Below are 20352 nucleotides of genomic sequence, written 5' to 3' on the forward strand. Positions count from 1 at the left end.
CTGGGCACCATACCACCCTGCTCTCTTGTCAGCTATTTTTCCTCCTCCTGGAGACGATAGCACCCTGCACTCTTGTTGGCTTTTTGTCCTCCTCCTGGACACCATACCACCCTGCAGTCTTGTGGGCTTTTTTTCCTCCTCCTGGACACCATACCACCCTGCAGTCTTGTACGCTTTTTTCCCCCTCCTGGACACCATACCACCCTGCAGTCTTGTGGGCTTTTTTTCTTCCTCCTGGACACCATACCACCCTGCAGTCTTGTCGGCTTTTTTCCTCCTCCTGGACACCATACCACCCTGCAGTCTTGTAGGCTTTTTTTCCTCCTCTTGGACACCATACCACCCTGCACTCTTGTAGGCTTGTTTTTCCTCCTCTTGGACACCATACCACCCTGCACTCTTGTAGGCTTTTTTTCCTCCTCTTGGACACCATGCCACCCTGCAGTCTTGTAGGCTTTTTTTCCTCCTCCTGGACACCATACCACCCTGCAGTCTTGTAGGCTTTTTTTCCATCTCCTGGACCCCATGCCACCCTGCAGTCTTATAGACTTTTTTTCCTCCTCCTGGACACCATGCCACCCTGCAGTCTTGGAGGCGTTTTTTCCTCCTTGACACCATACCACCCTGCAGTCTTGTGGGCTTTTTTTCCTCCTCCTGGGCACCATTCCACCCTTCACTCTTGTCAGCTATTTTTCCTCCTCCTGGACACCATGCCACCCTGCAGTCTTGGAGGCTTTTTTTCCTCCTCCTGGACACCATGCCACTCTGCAGTCTTGTAGGCTTTTCTTCCTCCGACTGGACACCATACCACCCTGCAGTCTTGTGCGCTTTTTTCCCTCCTCCTGGACACCATACCACCCTGCAGTCTTGTGGGCTTTTTTTCCTCCTCCTGGACACCATACCACCCTGCAGTCTTGGAGGCTTTTTTTCCTCCTCCTCGACACCATGCCACCCTGCAGTCTTGTAGGCTTTTTTTCCCCCTCCTGGACACCATGCCACCCTGCTGTCTTGTAGGCTTTTTTTTCCTCCTCCTGGACACAATGCCACCCTGCTGTCTTGGAGGCTTTTTTTCCTCCTCCTTGACACCATACCACCCTGCAGCCTTGTTGGCTTTTTTTTCCTCCTCCTGGACACCATACCACCCTGCAGTCTTGTAGGCTTTTTTTCCTCCTCCTGGACACCACGCCACCCTGCAGTCTTGGAGGCTTTTTTTCCTCCTCCTGGACACCATGCCACTCTGCAGTCTTGTAGGCTTTTTTTCCTCCGACTGGACACCATACCATCCTGCAGTCTTGTGGGCTTTTTTCCCTCCTCCTGGACACCATGCCACCCTGCTGTCTTGGAGGCTTTTTTTCCTCCTCCTCGACACCATGCCACCCTGCAGTCTTGTCGGCTTTTTTTCCTCCGACTGGACACCATACCACCCTGCAGGCTTGTGGGCTTTTTTTCCTCCTCCTGGACACCATACCACCCTGCAGTCTTGTGGGCTTTTTTTTCCTACTCCTGGACACCATACCACCCTGCAGTCTTGTAGGCTTTTTTCCATCTCCTGGACACCATGCCACCCTGCAGTCTTATAGGCTTTTTTTCCTCCTCCTGGACACCATGCCACCCTGCAGTCTTGTGGGCTTTTTTTCCTCCTCCTGGGCACCATACCACCCTGCACTCTTGTCAGCTATTTCTCCTCCTCCTGGAGACGATACCACCCTGCACTCTTGTTGGCTTTTTGTCCTCCTCCTGGACACCATGCCACCCTGCAGTCTTGGAGGCTTTTTTTCCTCCTCCTGGACACCATGCCACTCTGCAGTCTTGTAGGCTTTTTTTCCTCCGACTGGACACCATACCATCCTGCAGTCTTGTGGGCTTTTTTCCCTCCTCCTGGACACCATGCCACCCTGCTGTCTTGGAAGCTTTTTTTCCTCCTCCTCGACACCATGCCACCCTGCAGTCTTGTCGGCTTTTTTTCCTCCGACTGGACACCATACCACCCTGCAGGCTTGTTGGCTTTTTTTCCTCCTCCTGGAAACCATACCACCCTGCAGTCTTGTGGGCTTTTTTTTCCTACTCCTGGACACCATACCACCCTGCAGTCTTGTAGGCTTTTTTTCCTCCTCCTGGACACCATGCCACCCTGCAGTCTTGGAGGCTTTTTTTCCTCCTCCTGGACACCATGCCACCCTGCAGTCTTGGAGGCTTTTTTTCCTCCTCCTGGACACCATGCCACTCTGCAGTCTTGTAGGCTTTTTTTCCTCCGACTGGACACCATACCATCCTGCAGTCTTGTGGGCTTTTTTCCCTCCTCCTGGACACCATGCCACCCTGCTGTCTTGGAGGCTTTTTTCCCTCCTCCTCGACACCATGCCACCCTGCAGTCTTGTCGGCTTTTTTTCCTCCGACTGGACACCATACCACCCTGCAGGCTTGTTGGCTTTTTTTCCTCCTCCTGGACACCATACCACCCTGCAGTCTTGTGGGCTTTTTTTTCCTACTCCTGGACACCATACCACCCTGCAGTCTTGTAGGCTTTTTTTCCTCCTCCTGGACACCATGCCACCCTGCAGTCTTGGAGGCTTTTTTTCCTCCTCCTGGACACCATGCCACTCTGCAGTCTTGTAGGCTTTTTTTCCTCCTCCTGGACACCATACCACCCTGCAGTCTTGGAGGCTTTTTTTCCTCCTCCTGGACACCATGCCACTCTGCAGTCTTGTAGGCTTTTTTTCCTCCGACTGGACACCATACCACCCTGCAGTCTTGTGGGCTTTTTTCCCTCCTACTGGACACCTCTCCACCCTGCAGTCTTGTCGGCTTTTTTTCCTCCTCCTGGACTCCATGCCACCCTACAGTCTTGTGGGCTTTCTTTCCTCCTCCTGGACACCATACCCCCCAGCAGTCTTGTGGGCGTTTTTTTCCTCCTCCTGGACACCATACCACCCTGCAGTCTTGTAGGCTTTTTTTCCTCCTCCTGCACACCATACCACCCTGCAGTCTTGTAGGCTTTTTTTTCCATCTCCTGGACCCCATGCCACCATGCAGTCTTGAAGGCTTTTTTTCCTCCTCCTGGGCACCATACCACCCTGCTCTCTTGTCAGCTATTTTTCCTCCTCCTGGAGACGATAGCACCCTGCACTCTTGTTGGCTTTTTGTCCTCCTCCTGGACACCATACCACCCTGCAGTCTTGTGGGCTTTTTTTCCTCCTCCTGGACACCATACCACCCTGCAGTCTTGTACGCTTTTTTTCCTCCTCCTGGACACCAAACCACCCTGCAGTCTTGTGGGCTTTTTTCCTCCTCCTGGACACCATACCACCCTGCAGTCTTGAAGGCTTTTTTCCCCCTCCTGGACACCATACCACCCTGCAGTCTTGTGGGCTTTTTTTCTTCCTCCTGGACACCATACCACCCTGCAGTCTTGTCGGCTTTTTTCCTCCTCCTGGACACCATACCACCCTGCAGGCTTGTGGGCTTTTTTTCCTCCTCCTGGACACCATACCACCCTGCAGTCTTGTGGGCTTTTTTTTCCTACTCCTGGACACCATACCACCCTGCAGTCTTGTAGGCTTTTTTCCATCTCCTGGACACCATGCCACCCTGCAGTCTTATAGGCTTTTTTTCCTCCTCCTGGACACCATGCCACCCTGCAGTCTTGTGGGCTTTTTTTCCTCCTCCTGGGCACCATACCACCCTGCACTCTTGTCAGCTATTTTTCCTCCTCCTGGAGACGATACCACCCTGCACTCTTGTTGGCTTTTTGTCCTCCTCCTGGACACCATGCCACCCTGCAGTCTTGGAGGCTTTTTTTCCTCCTCCTGGACACCATGCCACTCTGCAGTCTTGTAGGCTTTTTTTCCTCCGACTGGACACCATACCATCCTGCAGTCTTGTGGGCTTTTTTTCCTCCTCCTGGACACCATGCCACCCTGCAGTCTTGGAGGCTTTTTTTCCTCCTCCTGGACACCATGCCACCCTGCTGTCTTGGAGGCTTTTTTTCCTCCTCCTCGACACCATGCCACTCTGCAGTCTTGTAGGCTTTTTTTCCTCCGACTGGACACCATACCATCCTGCAGTCTTGTGGGCTTTTTTCCCTCCTCCTGGACACCATGCCACCCTGCTGTCTTGGAGGCTTTTTTTCCTCCTCCTCGACACCATGCCACCCTGCAGTCTTGTCGGCTTTTTTTCCTCCGACTGGACACCATACCACCCTGCAGGCTTGTTGGCTTTTTTTCCTCCTCCTGGACACCATACCACCCTGCAGCCTTGTGGGCTTTTTTTTCCTACTCCTGGACACCATACCACCCTGCAGTCTTGTAGGCTTTTTTTCCTCCTCCTGGACACCATGCCACCCTGCAGTCTTGGAGGCTTTTTTTCCTCCTCCTGGACACCATGCCACTCTGCAGTCTTGTAGGCTTTTTTTCCTCCTCCTGGACACCATACCACCCTGCAGTCTTGGAGGCTTTTTTTCCTCCTCCTCGACACCATGCCACCCTGCAGTCTTGGAGGCTTTTTTTCCTCCTCCTCGACACCATGCCACCCTGCAGTCTTGGAGGCTTTTTTTCCTCCTCCTCGACACCATGCCACCCTGCAGTCTTGTAGGCTTTTTTTCCTCCTCCTTGACACCATACCACCCTGCAGCCTTGTTGGCTTTTTTTTCCTCCTCCTGGACACCATACCACCCTGCAGTCTTGTAGGCTTTTTTTCCTCCTCCTGGACACCATGCCACCCTGCTGTCTAGGAGGCTTTTTTTCCTCCTCCTTGACACCATACCACCCTGCAGCCTTGTTGGCTTTTTTTTCCTCCTCCTGGACACCATACCACCCTGCAGTCTTGGAGGCTTTTTTTCCTCCTCCTGGACACCATGCCACCCTGCAGTCTTGTAGGCTTTTTTTCCTCCTCCTGGACCCCATACCACCCTGCAGTCTTGTAGGCTTTTTTTCCATCTCCTGGACCCCATGCCACCCTGCAGTCTTATAGACTTTTTTTCCTCCTCCTGGACACCATGCCACCCTGCAGTCTTGGAGGCGTTTTTTCCTCCTTGACACCATACCACCCTGCAGTCTTGTGGGCTTTTTTTCCTCCTCCTGGGCACCATTCCACCCTTCACTCTTGTCAGCTATTTTTCCTCCTCCTGGACACCATGCCACCCTGCAGTCTTGGAGGCTTTTTTTCCTCCTCCTGGACACCATGCCACTCTGCAGTCTTGTAGGCTTTTCTTCCTCCGACTGGACACCATACCACCCTGCAGTCTTGTGCGCTTTTTTCCCTCCTCCTGGACACCATACCACCCTGCAGTCTTGTGGGCTTTTTTTCCTCTCCTGGACACCATACCACCCTGCAGTCTTGTAGGCTTTTTTTCCTCCTCCTTGACACCATACCACCCTGCAGTCTTGTAGGCTTTTTTTCCTCCTCCTGGACACCATGCCATCCTGCAGTCTTGTAGGCTTTTTTCCTCCTCCTGGACACCATGCCACCCTGCAGTCTTGTGGGCTTTTTTTCCTCCTCCTGGACACCATACCACCCTGCAGTCTTGTGGGCTTTTTTTCCTCTCCTGGACACCATACCACCCTGCAGTCTTGTAGGCTTTTTTTCCTCCTCCTTGACACCATACCACCCTGCAGTCTTGTAGGCTTTTTTTCCTCCTCCTGGACACCATGCCACCCTGCTGTCTTGGAGGCTTTTTTTCCTCCTCCTTGACACCATACCACCCTGCAGCCTTGTTGGCTTTTTTTTCCTCCTCCTGGACACCATACCACCCTGCACTCTTGTTGGCTTTTTGTCCTCCTCCTGGACACCATGCCACCCTGCAGTCTTGGAGGCTTTTTTTCCTCCTCCTGGACACCATGCCACTCTGCAGTCTTGTAGGCTTTTTTTCCTCCGACTGGACACCATACCATCCTGCAGTCTTGTGGGCTTTTTTCCCTCCTCCTGGACACCATGCCACCCTGCTGTCTTGGAAGCTTTTTTTCCTCCTCCTCGACACCATGCCACCCTGCAGTCTTGTCGGCTTTTTTTCCTCCGACTGGACACCATACCACCCTGCAGGCTTGTTGGCTTTTTTTCCTCCTCCTGGAAACCATACCACCCTGCAGTCTTGTGGGCTTTTTTTTCCTACTCCTGGACACCATACCACCCTGCAGTCTTGTAGGCTTTTTTTCCTCCTCCTGGACACCATGCCACCCTGCAGTCTTGGAGGCTTTTTTTCCTCCTCCTGGACACCATGCCACCCTGCAGTCTTGGAGGCTTTTTTTCCTCCTCCTGGACACCATGCCACTCTGCAGTCTTGTAGGCTTTTTTTCCTCCGACTGGACACCATACCATCCTGCAGTCTTGTGGGCTTTTTTCCCTCCTCCTGGACACCATGCCACCCTGCTGTCTTGGAGGCTTTTTTTCCTCCTCCTCGACACCATGCCACCCTGCAGTCTTGTCGGCTTTTTTTCCTCCGACTGGACACCATACCACCCTGCAGGCTTGTTGGCTTTTTTTCCTCCTCCTGGACACCATACCACCCTGCAGTCTTGTGGGCTTTTTTTTCCTACTCCTGGACACCATACCACCCTGCAGTCTTGTAGGCTTTTTTTCCTCCTCCTGGACACCATGCCACCCTGCAGTCTTGGAGGCTTTTTTTCCTCCTCCTGGACACCATGCCACTCTGCAGTCTTGTAGGCTTTTTTTCCTCCTCCTGGACACCATACCACCCTGCAGTCTTGGAGGCTTTTTTTCCTCCTCCTGGACACCATGCCACTCTGCAGTCTTGTAGGCTTTTTTTCCTCCGACTGGACACCATACCACCCTGCAGTCTTGTGGGCTTTTTTCCCTCCTACTGGACACCTCTCCACCCTGCAGTCTTGTCGGCTTTTTTTCCTCCTCCTGGACTCCATGCCACCCTACAGTCTTGTGGGCTTTCTTTCCTCCTCCTGGACACCATACCCCCCAGCAGTCTTGTGGGCGTTTTTTTCCTCCTCCTGGACACCATACCACCCTGCAGTCTTGTAGGCTTTTTTTCCTCCTCCTGCACACCATACCACCCTGCAGTCTTGTAGGCTTTTTTTTCCATCTCCTGGACCCCATGCCACCATGCAGTCTTGAAGGCTTTTTTTCCTCCTCCTGGGCACCATACCACCCTGCTCTCTTGTCAGCTATTTTTCCTCCTCCTGGAGACGATAGCACCCTGCACTCTTGTTGGCTTTTTGTCCTCCTCCTGGACACCATACCACCCTGCAGTCTTGTGGGCTTTTTTTCCTCCTCCTGGACACCATACCACCCTGCAGTCTTGTACGCTTTTTTTCCTCCTCCTGGACACCAAACCACCCTGCAGTCTTGTGGGCTTTTTTCCTCCTCCTGGACACCATACCACCCTGCAGTCTTGAAGGCTTTTTTCCCCCTCCTGGACACCATACCACCCTGCAGTCTTGTGGGCTTTTTTTCTTCCTCCTGGACACCATACCACCCTGCAGTCTTGTCGGCTTTTTTCCTCCTCCTGGACACCATACCACCCTGCAGGCTTGTGGGCTTTTTTTCCTCCTCCTGGACACCATACCACCCTGCAGTCTTGTGGGCTTTTTTTTCCTACTCCTGGACACCATACCACCCTGCAGTCTTGTAGGCTTTTTTCCATCTCCTGGACACCATGCCACCCTGCAGTCTTATAGGCTTTTTTTCCTCCTCCTGGACACCATGCCACCCTGCAGTCTTGTGGGCTTTTTTTCCTCCTCCTGGGCACCATACCACCCTGCACTCTTGTCAGCTATTTTTCCTCCTCCTGGAGACGATACCACCCTGCACTCTTGTTGGCTTTTTGTCCTCCTCCTGGACACCATGCCATCCTGCAGTCTTGTGGGCTTTTTTCCTCCTCCTGGACACCATGCCACCCTGCAGTCTTGGAGGCTTTTTTTCCTCCTCCTGGACACCATGCCACCCTGCTGTCTTGGAGGCTTTTTTTCCTCCTCCTCGACACCATGCCACTCTGCAGTCTTGTAGGCTTTTTTTCCTCCGACTGGACACCATACCATCCTGCAGTCTTGTGGGCTTTTTTCCCTCCTCCTGGACACCATGCCACCCTGCTGTCTTGGAGGCTTTTTTTCCTCCTCCTCGACACCATGCCACCCTGCAGTCTTGTCGGCTTTTTTTCCTCCGACTGGACACCATACCACCCTGCAGGCTTGTTGGCTTTTTTTCCTCCTCCTGGACACCATACCACCCTGCAGCCTTGTGGGCTTTTTTTTCCTACTCCTGGACACCATACCACCCTGCAGTCTTGTAGGCTTTTTTTCCTCCTCCTGGACACCATGCCACCCTGCAGTCTTGGAGGCTTTTTTTCCTCCTCCTGGACACCATGCCACTCTGCAGTCTTGTAGGCTTTTTTTCCTCCTCCTGGACACCATACCACCCTGCAGTCTTGGAGGCTTTTTTTCCTCCTCCTCGACACCATGCCACCCTGCAGTCTTGGAGGCTTTTTTTCCTCCTCCTCGACACCATGCCACCCTGCAGTCTTGGAGGCTTTTTTTCCTCCTCCTCGACACCATGCCACCCTGCAGTCTTGTAGGCTTTTTTTCCTCCTCCTTGACACCATACCACCCTGCAGCCTTGTTGGCTTTTTTTTCCTCCTCCTGGACACCATACCACCCTGCAGTCTTGTAGGCTTTTTTTCCTCCTCCTGGACACCATGCCACCCTGCTGTCTAGGAGGCTTTTTTTCCTCCTCCTTGACACCATACCACCCTGCAGCCTTGTTGGCTTTTTTTTCCTCCTCCTGGACACCATACCACCCTGCAGTCTTGGAGGCTTTTTTTCCTCCTCCTGGACACCATGCCACCCTGCAGTCTTGTAGGCTTTTTTTCCTCCTCCTGGACCCCATACCACCCTGCAGTCTTGTAGGCTTTTTTTCCATCTCCTGGACCCCATGCCACCCTGCAGTCTTATAGACTTTTTTTCCTCCTCCTGGACACCATGCCACCCTGCAGTCTTGGAGGCGTTTTTTCCTCCTTGACACCATACCACCCTGCAGTCTTGTGGGCTTTTTTTCCTCCTCCTGGGCACCATTCCACCCTTCACTCTTGTCAGCTATTTTTCCTCCTCCTGGACACCATGCCACCCTGCAGTCTTGGAGGCTTTTTTTCCTCCTCCTGGACACCATGCCACTCTGCAGTCTTGTAGGCTTTTCTTCCTCCGACTGGACACCATACCACCCTGCAGTCTTGTGCGCTTTTTTCCCTCCTCCTGGACACCATACCACCCTTCAGTCTTGTGGGCTTTTTTTCCTCTCCTGGACACCATACCACCCTGCAGTCTTGTAGGCTTTTTTTCCTCCTCCTTGACACCATACCACCCTGCAGTCTTGTAGGCTTTTTTTCCTCCTCCTGGACACCATGCCATCCTGCAGTCTTGTAGGCTTTTTTCCTCCTCCTGGACACCATGCCACCCTGCAGTCTTGTGGGCTTTTTTTCCTCCTCCTGGACACCATACCACCCTGCAGTCTTGTGGGCTTTTTTTCCTCTCCTGGACACCATACCACCCTGCAGTCTTGTAGGCTTTTTTTCCTCCTCCTTGACACCATACCACCCTGCAGTCTTGTAGGCTTTTTTTCCTCCTCCTGGACACCATGCCACCCTGCTGTCTTGGAGGCTTTTTTTCCTCCTCCTTGACACCATACCACCCTGCAGCCTTGTTGGCTTTTTTTTCCTCCTCCTGGACACCATACCACCCTGCAGTCTTGGAGGCTTTTTTTCCTCCTCCTGGACACCATGCCACCCTGCAGTCTTGTAGGCTTTTTTTCCATCTCCTGGACCCCATGCCACCCTGCAGTCTTGTAGGCTTTTTTTCCATCTCCTGGACCCCATGCCACCCTGCAGTTTTATAGACTTTTTTTCCTCCTCCTGGACACCATGCCACCCTGCAGTCTTGTAGGCTTTTTTTCCTCCTCCTGGACACCATGCCACTCTGCAGTCTTGTCGGCTTTTTTTCCTCCTCCTTGACACCATGCCACCCTGCAGTCTTGTGGGCTTTTTTTCCTCCTCCTGGACACCATACCACCCAGCAGTCTTGTGGACTTTTTTCCCTCCTCCTGGACACCACACCACCCTGCAGACTTGTCGGCTTTTTTTCCTCCTCCTGGACACCATACCACCCTGCAGTCTTGTGGGCTTTTTTTCCTCCTCCTGGACACCATGCCACCCTGCAGTCTTGTAGGCTTTTTTTCCATCTCCTGGACCCCATGCCACCCTGCAGTCTTATAGACTTTTTTTCCTCCTCCTGGACACCATGCCACCCTGCAGTCTTGTGGGCTTTTTTTCCTCCTCCTGGGCACCATACCACCCTGCACTCTTGTCAGCTATTTTTCCTCCTCCTGGAGACGATACCACCCTGCACTCTTGTTGGCTTTTTGTCCTCCTCCTGGACACCATGCCACCCTGCAGTCTTGGAGGCTTTTTTTCCTCCTCCTGGACACCATGCCACTCTGCAGTCTTGTAGGCTTTTTTTCCTCCGACTGGACACCATACCATCCTGCAATCTTGTGGGCTTTTTTCCCTCCTCCTGGACACCATGCCACCCTGCTGTCTTGGAGGCTTTTTTTCCTCCTCCTCGACACCATGCCACCCTGCAGTCTTGTCGGCTTTTTTTCCTCCGACTGGACACCATACCACCCTGCAGGCTTGTGGGCTTTTTTTCCTCCTCCTGGACACCATACCACCCTGCAGTCTTGTGGGCTTTTTTTTCCTACTCCTGGACACCATACCACCCTGCAGTCTTGTAGGCTTTTTTCCATCTCCTGGACACCATGCCACCCTGCAGTCTTATAGGCTTTTTTTCCTCCTCCTGGACACCATGCCACCCTGCAGTCTTGTGGGCTTTTTTTCCTCCTCCTGGGCACCATACCACCCTGCACTCTTGTCAGCTATTTTTCCTCCTCCTGGAGACGATACCACCCTGCACTCTTGTTGGCTTTTTGTCCTCCTCCTGGACACCATGCCACCCTGCAGTCTTGGAGGCTTTTTTTCCTCCTCCTGGACACCATGCCACTCTGCAGTCTTGTAGGCTTTTTTTCCTCCGACTGGACACCATACCATCCTGCAGTCTTGTGGGCTTTTTTCCCTCCTCCTGGACACCATGCCACCCTGCTGTCTTGGAAGCTTTTTTTCCTCCTCCTCGACACCATGCCACCCTGCAGTCTTGTCGGCTTTTTTTCCTCCGACTGGACACCATACCACCCTGCAGGCTTGTTGGCTTTTTTTCCTCCTCCTGGAAACCATACCACCCTGCAGTCTTGTGGGCTTTTTTTTCCTACTCCTGGACACCATACCACCCTGCAGTCTTGTAGGCTTTTTTTCCTCCTCCTGGACACCATGCCACCCTGCAGTCTTGGAGGCTTTTTTTCCTCCTCCTGGACACCATGCCACCCTGCAGTCTTGGAGGCTTTTTTTCCTCCTCCTGGACACCATGCCACTCTGCAGTCTTGTAGGCTTTTTTTCCTCCGACTGGACACCATACCATCCTGCAGTCTTGTGGGCTTTTTTCCCTCCTCCTGGACACCATGCCACCCTGCTGTCTTGGAGGCTTTTTTTCCTCCTCCTCGACACCATGCCACCCTGCAGTCTTGTCGGCTTTTTTTCCTCCGACTGGACACCATACCACCCTGCAGGCTTGTTGGCTTTTTTTCCTCCTCCTGGAGACCATACCACCCTGCAGTCTTGTGGGCTTTTTTTTCCTACTCCTGGACACCATACCACCCTGCAGCCTTGTTGGCTTTTTTTTCCTCCTCCTGGACACCATACCACCCTGCAGTCTTGGAGGCTTTTTTTCCTCCTCCTGGACACCATGCCACCCTGCAGTCTTGTAGGCTTTTTTTCCTCCTCCTGGACACCATACCACCCTGCAGTCTTGTAGGCTTTTTTTCCATCTCCTGGACCCCATGCCACCCTGCAGTCTTATAGACCTTTTTTCCTCCTCCTGGACACCATGCGACCCTGCAGTCTTGGAGGCGTTTTTTCCTCCTTGACACCATACCACCCTGCAGTCTTGTGGGCTTTTTTTCCTCCTCCTGGGCACCATTCCACCCTGCACTCTTGTCAGCTATTTTTCCTCCTCCTGGACACCATGCCACCCTGCAGTCTTGGAGGCTTTTTTTCCTCCTCCTGGACACCATGCCACTCTGCAGTCTTGTAGGCTTTTCTTCCTCCGACTGGACACCATACCACCCTGCAGTCTTGTGCGCTTTTTTCCCTCCTCCTGGACACCATACCACCCTGCAGTCTTGTGGGCTTTTTTTCCTCCTCCTGGACACCATACCACCCTGCAGTCTTGGAGGCTTTTTTTCCTCCTCCTCGACACCATGCCACCCTGCAGTCTTGTAGGCTTTTTTTCCCCCTCCTGGACACCATGCCACCCTGCTGTCTTGTAGGCTTTTTTTTCCTCCTCCTGGACACAATGCCACCCTGCTGTCTTGGAGGCTTTTTTTCCTCCTCCTTGACACCATACCACCCTGCAGCCTTGTTGGCTTTTTTTTCCTCCTCCTGGACACCATACCACCCTGCAGTCTTGTAGGCTTTTTTTCCTCCTCCTGGACACCACGCCACCCTGCAGTCTTGGAGGCTTTTTTTCCTCCTCCTGGACACCATGCCACTCTGCAGTCTTGTAGGCTTTTTTTCCTTCGACTGGACACCATACCATCCTGCAGTCTTGTGGGCTTTTTTCCCTCCTCCTGGACACCATGCCACCCTGCTGTCTTGGAGGCTTTTTTTCCTCCTCCTCGACACCATGCCACCCTGCAGTCTTGTCGGCTTTTTTTCCTCCGACTGGACACCATACCACCCTGCAGGCTTGTGGGCTTTTTTTCCTCCTCCTGGACACCATACCACCCTGCATTCTTGTGGGCTTTTTTTTCCTACTCCTGGACACCATACCACCCTGCAGTCTTGTAGGCTTTTTTCCATCTCCTGGACACCATGCCACCCTGCAGTCTTATAGGCTTTTTTTCCTCCTCCTGGACACCATGCCACCCTGCAGTCTTGTGGGCTTTTTTTCCTCCTCCTGGGCACCATACCACCCTGCACACTTGTCAGCTATTTTTCCTCCTCCTGGAGACGATACCACCCTGCACTCTTGTTGGCTTTTTGTCCTCCTCCTGGACACCATGCCACCCTGCAGTCTTGGAGGCTTTTTTTCCTCCTCCTGGACACCATGCCACTCTGCAGTCTTGTAGGCTTTTTTTCCTCCGACTGGACACCATACCATCCTGCAGTCTTGTGGGCTTTTTTCCCTCCTCCTGGACACCATGCCACCCTGCTGTCTTGGAAGCTTTTTTTCCTCCTCCTCGACACCATGCCACCCTGCAGTCTTGTCGGCTTTTTTTCCTCCTCCTGGACACCATGCCACCCTGCAGTCTTGTAGGCTTTTTTTCCTCCTCCTGGACACCATGCCACTCTGCAGTCTTGTCGGCTTTTTTTCCTCCTCCTTGACACCATGCCACCCTGCAGTCTTGTGGGCTTTTTTTCCTCCTCCTGGACACCATACCACCCTGCAGTCTTGTGGACTTTTTTCCCTCCTCCTGGACACCACACCACCCTGCAGACTTGTCGGCTTTTTTTCCTCCTCCTGGACACCATACCACCCTGCAGTCTTGTGGGCTTTTTTTCCTCCTCCTGGACACCATACCACCCTGCAGTCTTGTGGGCTTTTTTTCCTCTTCCTGGACACCATACCACCCTGCAGTCTTGTGGGCTTTTTTTCCTCCGACTGGACACCATGCCACTCTGCAGTCTTGTGGGCTTTTTTTCATCCGACTGGACACCATACCACCCTGCAGGCTTGTCGGCTTTTTTTCCTCCTCCTGGATACCATACCAACCTGCAGTCTTGTGGGCTTTTTTTCATCCTGCTGAACACCATACCACTCTGCAGTCTTGTGGGCTTTTTTTTCATCCTCCTGGACACCATTCCACCCTGCAGTCTTGTCGGCTTTTTTTCCTCCTCCTGGACACCACACCACCCTGCAGTCTTGTCGGCTTTTTTTCCTCCTCCTGGACACCATACCACCCTGCAGACTTGTGGGCTCTTTTTTCCTCCTCCTGGACACCATACCACCCTGCAGTCTTGTGGGCTTTTTTTCCTCCTCCTGGACACCATACCACCCTGCAGTCTTGTCGACTTTTTTTTTCCTCCGCCTGGACACCACACTACCCTGCAGTCTTGTCGGCTTTTTTTCCTCCTCCTGGACACCATACCACCCTGCAGTCTTGTGGGCTTTTTTTCCTCCTCCTTGACACCACACTACCCTGCAGTCTTGTCAGCTTTTTTTCCTCCTCCTGGACACCATGCCACCCTTCAGTGTTGTGGGCTTTTTTTCCTCCTCCTGGGAACAATACCACCCTGCAGTATTGTGGGCTTTTTTTCCTCCTCCTGGTCACCATGCCACCCTGCAGTCTTGTCGGCTTTTTTGCCTCCTCCTGGACACCATGCCACTCTGCAGTCTTGTAGGCTTTTTTTCCTCCTCCTTGACACCATGCCACACTGCAGACTTGTGGGCTTTTTTTCCTCCGACTGGACACCATAACACCCTGCAGTCTTGTCGGCTTTTTTTCCTCCTCCTGGGCACAATACCACCCTGCAGTCTTGTGGGCTTTTTTTCCTCCTCCTGGTCACCATGCCACTCTGCAGTCTTGTCGGCTTTTTTTCCTCCTCCTGGACACCATGCCACTCTGCAGTCTTGTAGGCTTTTTTTCCTCCTCCTGGACACCATGCCACTCTGCAGTCTTGTCGGCTTTTTTTCCTCCTCCTTGACACTATGCCACCTTGCAGTCTTGTGGGCTTTTTTTCCTCCTCCTGGACACCATACCACCCTGCAGACTTGTGGGCTTTTTTTCCTCCTCCTGGACACCATGCCACCCTGCAGTCTGGTAGGCTTTTTTTCCTCCTCCTGGACACCATGCCAGCCTGCAGTCTTGTAGGCTTTTTTTCCTCCTCCTGGACACCATGCCACCCTGCAGTCTTGTAGGCTTTTTCCCTCCTCCTGGACACCATGCCACCCTGCAGTCTTGTATGCTTTTTTTCCTCCTCCTTGACACCATGCCACCTGCAGTCTTGTTGGCTTTTTTTCCTCCTCCTGGACACCATACTGGATTTTGGGGATCCAGGATGGCCGCCATACAGGAGTCTGTGCGGGTGGCAGCATTGGTTTTCTGACTGACTATACAATATAGTTTCCAGAAATATATAGTTTTCCAAATCCCCCAAAAATTCCAACGAAATTACATAGTGAACCTGACTAATATCAAATCCTTCCTCTTCTCCAATGGCTTGATCTCTGATCATCAATTTGGATTCAGACCAGGTCATTCTACTCTGGACATGTTGCTTCTGCTGTCTCAACAATGGATGGAGGTCCTCAATGCCAAACAGGAAATCAGAGCTGTCTCACTTGACATATCACGTGCCTTCGATACGGTCTGGCACCCAGCGCTGCTCACCAAACTCACCTCCTATGGTATTCAGGGAAATCTCCACTCATGGCTTGCGGATTTCCTCTATGGTCGTAGGCAACGTGTGGCCCTGAATGGATTTCTCTCATCTTCCCTTCCTGTTCTGGCTGGAGTTCCCCAAGGTAGTGTTCTGGGCCCTGTGCTATTTCTGGTCTTCATCAATGATCTCTCCGACTCTCTGGAAAATCCTCTCTATCTCTTTGCTGATGACTCCACTATCTGCCGCTCCATTCCTCATCCCTCAGATCGGCAGTCTGCAGCCTCCTCAATCTGCAGTCCTGGACAAAATCACAGACTGGTCAAACAAGTGGAAAATGTCTTTCAATCCTGACAAATCTCACACTCTTACAATGTCTCTCCGAAAGGACCGACTGGAAAACCCTCCCATCTACTTTCTCCACAATCCTCTCCAAGAAGTTCTGTCACTCAAGCTTTTGGGTCTCACTATCTGCCATGATCTTTCTTGGGAAAACCACATTTCCAAGCTGGCCTCCAAAGCCAGTCGCCGACTGGGCATCCTCCGTCGTGCGAAGTCCTTCCTTGGCACACCTGAGCTCCTCACCACATACAAGGCTATCATCCGCAGCTCAATGGAATACTGTTCCCCCCTCTGGGCTGGTGCTCCTGCCTCACACCTTGCTCGGCTTCACTGGCCAAAGCTTTCAGAATCATTGGAGTCTCCTGCGATGTAGTCAACGCCGAGGGCCTTTCACTCACTCACCGCAGGCAGGTTGGTGGTCTTTCTGTCTTCTACCGACTCCTCTCCGGCCTTGCTCCCCCAGCTCTCTCTGTGCTCTGTCCCCCCAATATTCCTTCAGGTCGCACAAGATCTGCCTGCAACCCTCTTATGGTTAAACTGCCAAAGTCTCGGCTCTCTGCTCACCTTCACTCTTTCATTCCCCTTTTCTCCTGCCTCTGGAACAAACTCCCCCACTCCCTTCAATCCCACTCCTCCCTCCAGGTCTTTAAAACAGCTGTTCACCACCATCTCTTATCTTCCCCCATCGAAAACCTTGATCTTTTCTACCCCCGGTAATTCAGCCCAGAGTCCTTGCAGTGTTCATATGTTTTATGCCTCTCCCACCTCCCCCCAAGTCCTCCCGATGTCCCTGCTCTCAAATGTTGTGTTTGTGTCCTTCCCCCTCTCTCCCCATCTTGTCTGCCGCTCCCCTTGTTTTTTGTGTTTTGTGTGTCGGTTTGTCTTTTTGTGTGATTAATGTTAGCTCTTTCACCAGCCTCGATCTTGTATACAAAAAAAAAAAAAAAAAAAAAATACCTCCCTGCAGTCTTTATGCTTTTTTTCCTCCTCCTTGACACCATACCACCTGCAGTATGGTCGGCTTTTTTTCCTCCTCCTGGACACCATGTCACCTGCAGTCTTGTGGGCTTTTTTTCCTCCTCCTGGACACCATACCACTCTGCAGACTTGTGGGCTTTTTTTTCCTCCTCCTGGACACCATACCACCCTGCAGTCTTGTCGGCTTTTTTTCCTCCTCCTGGACACCATACCACCCTGCAGTCTTGTAGGCTTTTTTTTCCTCCTCCTGGACACCATGCCACCCTGCAGTCTAATAGGCTTTTTTTCCTCCTCCTGGACACCATGCCACTCTGCAGACTTGTGGGCTTTTTTTTCCTCCTCCTGGACACCATACCACCCTGCAGTCTTGTAGGCTTTTTTTTCCTCCTCCTGGACACCATACCACCCTGCAGTCTTGTAGGCTTTTTTTTCCTCCTCCTGGACACCATACCACCCTGCAGTCTTGTCGGCTTTTTTTTCTCCTGCAGGTGGAGGGAGTGTTGTTGGCTTTTTTTTCTCCTGCAGGGGGAGTGTTGTAGGCTTTTTTTCTCCTGCAGGGGGAGTGTTGGTGGCTTTTTTTTCTCCTGCAGGGGGAGGGCTGTTGGCTTTTTTTTCTCCTGAAGGGGAAGGGAGTGTTGTCGGCTTTCTTTTCTCCTGCAGGGGGAGTGAGTGTTGCGGCTTTTTTTTCTCCTGCAGGGGGAGGGAGTGTTGTAGGCTATTTTCTCTCCTGCAGGGGGAGTGAGGGTTGTCGGCTTTTTTTTTCTCCTGCAGGGGGAGGGAGTGTTGCGGCTTTTTTTTTCTCCTGCAGGGGGAGTGAGCGTTGTCGGCTTTTTTTCCTCATGCAGGGGGAGGGAGTGTTCCGGCCTTTTTTTCTCCTGCAGGGGGAGGGAGTGTTGTAGGCTATTTTTTCTCCTGCAGGGGGAGTGTTGTAGGCTGTTTTTTTTTCTTCTCCTGCATGGAGAGTGTTGTAAGCTTTTTTTGTCCTGCAGGGGGAGTGTTGTAGGCTTTTTTTCTTCTGCAGGGGGAGTGTTGTTTCGCTTTTTTTTCTCCTGCAGGGGGAGTGGTGTTGGCTTTTTTTCTCCTGCAGGGGGAGCGTTGTAGGCTTTTTTTCTTCTGCAGGGGGAGTGTTGTTTCGCTTTTTTTTCTCCTGCAGGGGGAGTGGTGTTGGCTTTTTTTTCTCCTGAAGGGGGAGGGTGTGCTGTTGGCTTTTTTTCTCCTGCAGGGGGAGGGTTGTTGGCTTTTTTCTCCTACAGGGGGAGTCTTGGACACTTTTTTTCTCCTGCAGTGGGAGGGAGTGTTGTAGGCTTTTTTTTCTCCTGCAGGGGGAGGGTTGTAGGCTTTGTTTTTCCTCAAGCAGGGGGAGTGCTGTTGGCTTTTTTTTTTCCTGCAGGGGGAGTGTTTTCGGCTTTTTTTTCTCCTGCAGGGGGAGTCTTGGAGGCTTTTTTTCTCCTGAAGGGGAAGGGAGTGTTGTCGGCTTTTTTTCTCCTGCAGGGGGAGTGAGTGTTGCCGGCTTTTTTTTCTCCTGCAGGGGGAGGGAGTGTTGTAGGCTATTTTCTCCTGCAGGGGGAGTGAGGGTTGTTGGCTTTTTTTTCTCCTGCAGGGGGAAGGAGTGTTGCGGGCTTTTTTTTCTCCTGCAGGGGGAGTGAGTGTTGTCGGCTTTTTTTTCTCATGCAGGGGGAGGGAGTGTTGCGGGCTTTTTTTCTCCTGCAGGGGGAGGGAGCGTTGCGGGCTTTTTTTTCTCCTGCAGGGGGAGGGAGTGTTGTAGACTATTTTTTCTCCTGCAGGGGGAGTGTTGTAGGCTGTTTTTTTTTCTCCTGCAGGTGGAGTGTTGTCGGCTTTTTTTCTCCTGCAGGGAGAGTGTTGTAAGCTTTTTTTCTCCTGCAGGGGGAGTGTTGTTGGCTTTTTTTTCTCCTGCAGGGGGAGGGAGTGTTGTAGGCTTTTTTTTCTCCTGCAGGGAGAGTGTTTTCGGCTTTTTTTTCTCCTGCAGGGGGAGTGTTGTTTGGCTTTTTTGTCTCCTGCAGGGGGAGTGTTGTTGGCTTTTTTTTTCTCCTGAAGGGGGAGGGAGTGCTGTTGGCTTTTTTTCTCCTGCAGGGGGAATGTTGTTGGCTTTTTTTCTCCTACAGGGGGAGTCTTGGACACTTTTTTTCTCCTGCAGGGGGAGTGTTGTAGGCTTTTTTTCTCCTGCAGGGGGAGGGAGTGTTGTTGGCGTTTTTTTCTCCTGCAGAGGGAGTGTTGTAGGCTTTTTTTTCTCCTGCAGAGGGAGTGTTGTTGGCTTTTTTTTCTCGTGCAGGGGGAGTGTTGTTTTGATTGCCTGCGATTTGTGCTGTCTGACACGCTCGCTGGTATGTTCGTTTTTGACGCACTACTCCTCGCCTTCAACTACAACTACCTCTACTACGAGCCTTCAACTACTCCTAACAACGACGAGTACTTCCACCACCACTATTAGCCTACTACGATTACAACGAGCCCACTTTTATCAGTACCGCCACTGCGACTACGACTACGACTACTAGCTGACTACTACCACTACCACGAGCCGAATAAAAACCACTCGTACTACTGCCACCACTACCATTACCGATAAGGAATTGGAAAGAATGCGAGGGTTCTTCATTGAAAAAGAAGATCGTGATTGAAAGAAAAGTTTCAAATGGAAATTAAAAGTAAACTCGAACGGCACTCAGAAGAGAGCATACCTCCGCCAGGTGCACAGTTCACGTTTTGGATTCCAGACTTCCCCCTAACTACCATAACTTTTTGAGATATCCTGCCATATATTGTTTGGCCCGATGGTGAAGAATCACTTTAAAACTCTTCGAGATGGGTCCGGATCCAGATCTTCACCAAAATTGAATCGATTCTTCCTTGTCACACACACAACCTCTCCACCAAGCTTCGTCCAAATCCGTCCATAACTTTTTGAGATATCTTATTCAGAGAGAGATGGACAGGTGTGAAAACATAACCTCTCTCCACTATTTCACCTCCGCCAAAAAACAGGAGGAAACTAGAACGCCACTCAGTAGAGCGCATACTCCCACCGTGGGTTTAGTTGGAATAATACGTTTTGTTTGACATCACGTCTCCCCAAAACAATAAATGAAAAAGAAAGTAGGCCCTAACTGTCAGAGAATTTATTTTGATATATCTTGGAATTAGAGGAGAAAAACATCATTTAGGAATAAGAATAAAAGCTTTAATGCAGTAAAACAGTAAAAAAGAATTCCCAAAAAAAATTCCTGGATCCGGAATAATATCCTGAGCTTCACCAAAAACTAATCAATTCTTCCTTATCCCAAAGGAATCATCCCACCAACTTTCATCCAAATCCGTTCAGAACTTTTCCAGATATCTTGTTCACAAACACACAAACACACGAACACACACACACACACACACACACACACACACACACACACACACACACACACACACACACGGACGGACACGATGGAATGCATTCCTCCCTTGCGGGAGTAACGGCGATAATTCTCCTCGGAATCCATCGCCAAAAACCTGACACGCAGGTTGATCGGTCACAGCGATGACAACTCTGTCGCAGGAGCCTTGGATTGGTTACCCGAGGAAAA

This window comes from Myxine glutinosa, chromosome 1 (assembly GCF_964187855.1).
Source record: "Myxine glutinosa chromosome 1, kmMyxGlut1.1, whole genome shotgun sequence".
NCBI classification, from domain to species: domain Eukaryota; kingdom Metazoa; phylum Chordata; class Myxini; order Myxiniformes; family Myxinidae; genus Myxine; species Myxine glutinosa.